This window comes from Mobula birostris, chromosome 6, assembly GCF_030028105.1.
Source record: "Mobula birostris isolate sMobBir1 chromosome 6, sMobBir1.hap1, whole genome shotgun sequence".
Lineage (NCBI taxonomy): Eukaryota > Metazoa > Chordata > Chondrichthyes > Myliobatiformes > Myliobatidae > Mobula > Mobula birostris.
In genome coordinates, this window is record NC_092375.1 from 186,175,424 (window position 1) to 186,184,374 (window position 8,951).

Consider the following 8,951-nt stretch of genomic DNA (forward strand, 5'->3'; position numbering starts at 1 on the left):
CCTTCTTTTCATTTTCTGACAGGAACCCAAATTATAGACCATATTTGGTGTAAAAAAGGACAGAACAAATAACTATTTATATATCTGTAATTCAATGTTAAACCTAGTCAGAAGCAAATCCATAATAATGCTTTGTGATTATTCTCTGATGACCGTTCCCTCTGAAAGGAAGCTTGTAGGCTCTGGAAGTGTTTGAAATCTGTGGCCAAAAAAAACCAGCCCATTCAATTTTTGAAGATAAGTGATTGTTTCTGCAGATGATGGATATCCAGAGTAGTACACACAAAATGCTGGAGGAACTCAGCAGGACAGGCAGCATCCATGGAAAAGAAATGAAGGGTCAATTATCTTAACATTTTCAAAGTTCAAAATAATGTGCAAAATTAAACGTTAGAAATTAAAATATTTGGTCAGAACAATGTCACTAGAGATCACATTGATCCCCCATCCACTGATGGCTTGTAATTCATCTCCAGTAAATCATTATAATGCCACTGTTAATAAGTACAAGACCAGTAGGATTCTGTGCATAACATCACAGTGATGGGCACGTGGCCAAGTGGTTAAGGCATTGGACTAGTGACCTGAAGGTCAGGAGTTCGAGCCCCAGCCGAGGGAACCTGTTGTGTCCGTGAGCAAGGCACTTAATCACACATTGCTCTGCGACGACACCGGTGCCAAGCTGTATGGGTCCTAATGCCCTTCCCTTGGACAACATTGGTGTCATGGAGAGGGGAGACTTGCAGCATGGGCAACTGCTGGTCTTCCATTCAACCTCGCCCAGGCCTGTGCCCTGGAGAGTGAAGACTTTCCAGGCGCAGATCCATGGTCTCGCAAGACTAACGGATGCCTTTAAAATCACAGTGAAAACAGAAACAAATCCAAAGTTCGAAGAAACTATCCACCTCATCTTTTAGAGAACAAAGTGTTACGCTGAAGTGAAAATAAATGTTTAAAAATCTGACAGATATTGAAGGATTCAGGGATATGTTGACCAGGAAAAGCAGAAAGTGGTAGAGTCAGTGTGGAGAGAAACACATTGGTAAAAGTTGTAAGGAGATAGAACGCAATGCGGAGAGTGGATAGTGATAACATTAGCACTCAAATAGCTGGATGTGGAGAGGAGGGAGAAATGGTTTAATGAGAGGGAAAGATAAAAAGACTGTAAAAAATATCCAGTAATAAAAATTTTCCCGTCCCCTCACTGCTTCGGCCTGTCACTTTCCCACGGACCCCCCCCCCCCGCTTCCTTTCCTTCTACAGTCATCTCTTCGCTCCTGTTAGATTTCTTCATATCCAGTCCTTTCCATTCACCTAGCTTCACCTATCATTTTCTAGCAATCCTCCTTCCCCTCTATCTGCCTTTTTTATCCTAGTGTCTTCCCTCTTCCTTTCCAGTTCTGAAGAAGGGTGCCAGCCCAAAACGTCAACTGATTATTCATTTCCATAGATGCTGCCTGACCAGCTGAGTTCTTCAACCATTTTGTGTGTGTTGATTAAGAGTCTGTGCAGCTGAGAGCAGGAGAGAATGAGACTGAAGAGTGAAAGTGTGAGAGAGAGCAGTGTAAAGTGTGAGAGAGAGAGCAGTGTAAAGTGTGAGAGAGAGAGCAGTGTAAGGTGTGAGAGAGAGCAGTGTAAAGTGTGAGATAGAGAGCAGTGTAAAGTGTGTGAGAGAGAGCAGTGTAAAGTGAGAGAGAGAGAGCAGTGTAAAGTGTGAGAGAGAGAGCAGTGTAAAGTGTGAGAGAGAGCAGTGTAAAGTGTGTGAGAGAGAGCAGTGTAAAGTGTGAGAGAGAGCAGGATAAAGTGTGAGAGAGAGAGCAGTGTAAAGTGTGAGAGAGAGCAGTGTAAAGTGTGAGAGAGAGTGAGCAGTGTAAAGTGTGTGAGAGAGAGCTGTGTAAAGTGTGAGAGAGCAGTGTAAAGTGTGAGAGAGAGCAGTGTAAAGAGAGAGAGAGAGAGCAGTGTAAAGTGTGAGAGAGAGAGCAGTGTAAAGTGTGTGAGAGAGAGCAGTGTAAAGTGTGAGAGAGAGCAGGGTAAAGTGTGAGAGAGAGAGCAGTGTAAAGTGTGAGAGAGAGTGAGCAGTGTAAAGTGTGAGAGAGAGAGCTGTGTAAAGTGTGAGAGAGAGCAGTGTAAAGTGTGAGAGAGAGCAGTGTAAAGTGTCAGAGAGAGCAGTGTAAAGTGTGAGAGAGAGAGCAGTGTAAAGTATGAGAGAGAGCAGGGTAAAGTGTGAGAGAGAGCAGTGTAAAGTGTGAGAGAGAGCGCAGTGTAAAGTGTGAGAGAGAGAGCAGTGTAAAGTGTGTGAGAGAGAGCAGTGTAAAGTATGAGAGAGAGCAGGGTAAAGTGTGAGAGAGAGCAGTGTAAAGTGTGAGAGAGAGCGCAGTGTAAAGTGTGAGAGAGAGAGCAGTGTAAAGTGTGTGAGAGAGCAGTGTAAAGCAATGCTGGAAGACTGAGAGATGCCACAACATCCTTGCATGTGGTTTAACTAGAAAAGTAGTTTTCACTCTGTATTGCCTCGTAAAACTTTCTATGGCATAAACAGCAAGAGTTAGACATTCACAGCAAAGTTACAACTGCCTTTCAACCGGTCATTAATGCAAAGGATATGGATTGGATGCAAAGTTTTACTACCTAATGCTGCTGCCATTTAGGACAGTAATAAAGTTCCTCCATCTCTTGCTGGTGTTCAGGGTTTCCTTCATAATGTCAGTAGCTTCTTCTCGTTTCACGACTGTCAGCCATGCAAGTCCTGGGTGGAGACTCAGGAGTACTGTCGCACTCAGATGTAGAAGGATTCTTCATTGCTGGTTTTTTAACAATTGTAGGCCGTATCTCGGGTAATGATGAGTTTGAGTACAGAGAGGAAATTAAGAACCTGGTGGCATGGAGCGAAGACAATAACCTATCCCTCAACGTCAGCAAGACGAAGGAATTGGTTGTTGACTTCAGAAGGATTAGCGGACCGCACAACCCCATCTACATCGGTGGTGCGGAAGTGGAACAGGTCAAAAGCTTTAAGTTCCTCTGGGTCAATATCACAAATGACCTGACTTGGTCCAACCAAGCAGAGTCCACTGCCAGGAAGGCCCACCAGCGCCTCTACTTCCTGAGAAAGCTAAAGAAATTTGGCCTGTCCCCTAAAACCCTCCTAATTTTTATTGATGCACCATAGAAAGCATTCTTCTGGGGTGCATCTCAACCTGGTATGGAAGTTGTCCTGTCCAAGACCGGAAGAAGCTGCAGAAGATCGTGAGCACAGCCCAGCACATCACACAAACCAATCTTCTGTCCTTGGACTCACTTTACACCGCACGCTGCCGGAGCAGTGCTGCCAGGATAATCAAGGACACAACCCACCCAGCCAACACACTTTTCATCCCTCTTCACTCCAGGAGAAGGCTCAGGAGCTTGAAGACTCATACGGCCAGATTTGGGAACAGCTTCTTTCCAACTGTGATAAGACTGCTGAACGGATCCTGACCCGGATCTGGGCCGTACCCTCCAAATATTCATACCTGCCTCTCGGATTTTCTGCTCTACCTTACTTTCCCTTTTCTATTTTCTATTTATGATTTATAATTTAAATTTTTACTATTTACTATCGATTTGTACTTCAAGGAGCATGAAGCGCAGAATCAAATATCGCTGTGATGATTGTACGTTCTAGTATCAATTGTTTGGCGACAATAAAGTAAAGAAAGTATTTTGATTTAGCACTCAAGGTTGTTAGCCCTGAGCTGAACCCCTGAACCCGGAGGACCGGTGGACCACTCTTAGTCTGCCTTCTACCTTTGACCTCGTTTTTTTTGGACTATTCGGCACAAAGCCCCAACTCCAGCTAATGTTGCTCTCTGGGTCATTGAGGCACACAAGCCTCCAAACCCTCTGACAAAGTTGTAGTCCTCTTGGAAGTAGTTACAAATGACATTCCTATCAAACAGTTTGTAGGGCCAGTCTGCATAAACATTGTGTATAAGTGAACTACCTTCACCTCTGAGCTCTGAGAGAGCTACCCTGCCTTTCCTGGTGCATAAACTGCTACAGTCATCTATTCTTTATTTTCATTTTGCATTGGCCTTTTTCAGACCCTCAGTTTTGGGTTCTCTGATCCCAGAATACAGTCTATTGTTCAAAATACAGGAACAAACAATCAAGCATTGATCAAAATGTATAAAATCACTGAAAGCAGAAACAGGGACAGGCCAGTTGGCCCTTTGCATCTGTACCAGAACTCAATGCGATCACGGCTGATGCATCTTCACCCCATTCCCCTAATCCTTTGGCATTCAGTACTCTATCTACCTACTTATTGTATACGTTCAATGACGTGGCCTCCATAACCTTCTGTGGTAGACATTTGATCTGAGTGAAGAGATTGAAAGTGTACAGAGAAAATTTACAAGGATGTTGCCAGACTGGAGGACCTGAGTTAGAGCTTTAGTCTTAGAATGTAGAAGATGGAGATTTGACACAAAATTATGAAGGGTATAGATATGGTAAACGTAAGCAGGTCTTTTCTGCTGAGGTTAGATGAGACTACAACTGGAGGTCGTAGCCTAAATGTGAAAGGTGAAATGTTTAAAAGGAACATGAGGGGAAACTCCTTCACTCAGAGGGAGGTGAGAGTGTGGAACTAGATGTCTGCACAAGTGGTGGATGTGATTTTGATTTCAACATTTAAGAGAAGTTTGGATAGGTACTGTAAATGGATGGGAGGGCTGTGGAGGACTATTGTCTGGGTGCAGGTCAATGGAACTGGGCAATTTAAATGGTTCAGCATGGACTAGATGGGCTAAAGGGCCTGTTTCTGTGCTGTGGTTTTCTGTGACTCTACAACTCAATTTCAGTTCCAATTTGAACATCCAGCTGATGTTCCTCTATGTTGCATTATTGATTTCTTATATTTTTATTGTCATTTATCGTCATTTTTATATCTTGCAATGTACTGCCACAAAACAGCGCATCTCACAACATACGTCGGCGATAGTTAAGCCTGATTCCGGTTCTGATTCTTATCTCCCAGTCCAGATTAATCCACCCCAGGCCTTTAGTGTATGTCCTTAAGCACTCACTTACCTGCCAGTCCAGGTGGATCCAGAATTATCTACAGTTCAACATCAGTAAGACAAAGGAGATTGTGATAGACTTTAGGAAGAATAAGCCTGCACTGCTCCCTGATATTACTGATGGTGGGGATGTGGATGTGGTGAGGACCTACAAGTATCTTGTAGTACACCTGGATGACAGACTTGAGTGGAGCACCAACACAGAGGAAGTGTACAACAAGGGCCAGATTCGCCTCTACTTCCTGAGCAGAATGAGATCCTGTGGAGTATGCAGGCCTCTCCTTCACATGTTCTACCAGTCTGTTGTCACCAGTGCAATCTTCTATGTGGTGGTGTGCTGGGGCAATGGCATCAATACAGGCGATGCCAACAGGCTCAGTAAACTGATTAGAAAGGCTGGCTCTGGTAAAGGAGTCAAACAGGACACACTGGAGGCTGGGGTCAAACACAGCTGCCGGATGTGAGGCCTCCGCTGCCGACCTCGGAAATCGAGCACGGGGCTCGGCTGGAGCGGAGGCCTCCACAACTGTGACTCGGCTTAAGGACTTGTTTCAGCCAGGAGCCCGGCCCTCCGGGATTAAGTGTCGGCTTCGGGGCCCGACCCAATCGACATCCCGGGCCCCTGGCAGCTGGAAGTGGGAGCGGAGTCTCCCCTGACCCGAAGTGTCCGACAACGCAACCCGCCAATCGATCCCCGCGGGATGCGTCCACCAACCTCAGAGAGCTGACAACAACACACTGCATCGATGGAAACCTGGAAAGATGCACCATTTACCGAGAAAGCATGGGAAAAGAGCTGGGCTGCTGGTCAGATTGAAGCTGAGAGGCTTCAATGCACAGAGGACTGTGTGTCTCGCAAGACGATCCGAGTATTCCCTAACCGGAAACCTTGGATGAATTATGAGGTCAAGTCCCTTTTAAAGGCTAGAGCTGCGGCTTTTAGGTCCAGGGATACCAGTCACTACACGGAATCTAGGTGTGATCTCCGGAAAGCGATTAAGGGTGCCAAGAGGCAATATCGAGCCAAGTTGGAAGCCCAGGCTAACCAGAGGGATGCCAGTAGACCATGGCGGGGTCTAAATGAGATCACTGGGCGCAAAGAAAAGGCTGGGAATATCAATAACTGTGGTGCTTCTCTTCCTGACGAACTTAACGTATTCTAGGCAAGATTCAAACAGAAGAGGAGCAACCCGGTCCCTCTGGATGAACCGGACCTGGTGGCATCCAGATTCATCGTCACCGAGGAAGGGCCCTCCTGAAGATAAATCCAAGGAAGGCGACGGGCCCAGATGGCGTCCCAGGACAGGTTCTCCGGGCCTGTGCAAGCGAGCTAGCTGGAGTGCTTGCTGACATCTTCAACTGCTCGTTGCTTCAGTCTAAGATCCCTTCATGTTTTAAGAAGGCAACAATAATCCTGGTGTCGAAGGAGAGCAATGTGGCATGCTTGAATGACTATCGACCTGTGGCTCTGACATCAATTGCTATGAAGTGCTTCGAGAGATTGGTTATGGCACACATCAACCACAGCCTACCGGTCAACCTTTACGCTTTGCAATTCAGCTACCGGAGCAACAGGTCAACGGCAGATGCCATCTCTCTGGCCCTACATTCCTCCTTAGAACACCTGGAGAATAAAGATGTATACGTAAGGCTCCTTTTCATTGACTACAGCTCTGCCTTTAATACCATCATTCCAAATAAACTGATTCCTAAGCTCCGGAACCTGGGCCTTAGCACTCAGATCTGCAGCTGGATCTTCAACTTCCTCACAGACAGGACCCAGGCTGTAAAAATAGGGGACAAGCTCTCCTCTACAATAACTCTGAGCACCAGTGCCCCACAAGGCTGTGTAAAACTAAACAAATTTGGCCTGTCCCCTAAAACCCTCACTAATTTTTATAGATGCACCGTAGAAAGCATTCTTCTAGGGTGCATCACAACCTGGTATGGAATTTGTCCTGCCAAGACCGAAAGAAGCTGCAGAAGATCGTGAACACGGAGCAACACATCACACAAACCAATCTTCCGTCCTTGGACTCACTTTACACTGCACGCTGTCGGAGCAGTGTTGCCAGGATAATCAAGGACACGACCCACCCAGCCAACACACTTTTCATCCCCCTTCCCTCCGGGAGAAGACTCATACGGCCAAATTTGGGAACAGCTTCTTTCCAACTGTGATAAGACTGCTGAACGGATCCTGACCCGGATCTGGGCCGTACCCTCCAAATATTGGTACCTGCCTCTCATTACTTTTTGCTCAACCTTACTTTCCCTTTTTCTATTTTCTATTTATGATTTATAATTTAAATGTTTAATATTTACTAATTATTACTATTTTTAATAATTTAAATATTTTATATTTGTAATCCAGGGAGCAGGAAGCGCAGAGTCAAATATCGCTGTGATGATTGTACGTTCTAGTATCAATTGTTTGGTGACAATAAAGTATAAAGTATTTCAAGTATTTCAATCTGCTCCTCTGTATCTCAGCTGCTACCAGGGGGCCTATAGAATACTCCCAAAAGAGTAACTGCTCCCTTCCTGTTCCTGACTTCCACCCATACTGACTCAAAAGAGGATCCTGCTACATTACCCATCCTTTCTGTAGCTGTAATAGTATCCCTGACCAGTAATGCCACCCCTCTTCCCCTTTCTCCCCCCCTCTGTATCCCTTTTAAAGCACTGAAATCCAGGAATATTGAGAATCCATTCCTGCCCTGGTGCCAGCCAAGTCTCTGTAATGGCCACCGCATCATAATTCCATGTATGTATCCAAGCTGTCAGTTCATCACCTTTGTTCCTGATGCTTCTTGCATTGAAGTACACACATTTTAGCCCTTCTACCTTACTACCTTTACACCCTTCATTCTGTTTCTCTCTCCTCAAAGCCTCTTTATATGTTAGATCTGGCTTTACTCCATGAACTGTACCTGCAGTTCTCGCACGACCTATATCCTCCTCCACCTCACTATCTGCTCTAACACTCTGGTTCCCCTCCGCCCTGCAAATCTAGTTTAAACCCCCCTCCCCCCCGGAGCAGCACTAGCAAACCTTCCCGCAAGGATATTAGTCCCCCTTCAGTTCAGGTGCAACCCGTCCCGTCGGAACAGGTGCCACCTTCCCTGGAACAAGACCCAATTGTCCAGAAACATGAAGCCCTCCCTCCTGCACCAACTCCTTTGCTGCATTATCTTCCTATGTCTAACCTCACTAGCACGCGGCACAGGTAGCAATCCTGGGACCCTGCTTTGTGGATCCAGAATTGGCTTGCCCACAGAAGGCAAAGAGTGGTTGTAGACAGGTCCTATTCTGCATGGAGTTGGTGACTAGGGGTGTGCCTCAGGGATCTGTTCTGGGACCCCTTCTATTTGTGATTTTAATAAATGACCTGGATGATGAAGTGGAGGGATGGGTTAGTAAATTTGCTGATGACACAAAGGTTAGGGATGTTGTGAATAGTGTGGAGGGCTATCAGAGGTTACAGCGGGACATTGATAGGATGCAAAACTGGGCTGAGAAGTGGCAGATAGAGTTCAACCCAGATAAGTGTGTGGTTCATTTTGGTAGGTTAAATATGATGGCAGAATATAATACTAATGTTAAGACTCTTGGCAATGTGGAGGATCAGAGGGATCTTGGGGTCTGAGTCCATAGGACACTCAAAGCTGCTGTGCAGGTTGACTGTGTGGTCGAGAAAGCATAGGGTGCATTGACCTTCATCAACCGTGAGATTGAGCTTAAGAGCCGAGAGGTAATGTTTACAGCTACAGTTGAAGTCGGAGGTTTACATACACCTTAGCCAAATACATTTAAACCCGGTTTTTACACATTTCATGACATTTAATCCTAGAAAGCATTCCCTGTCCTGGGTCAGTTAGGATCACTACT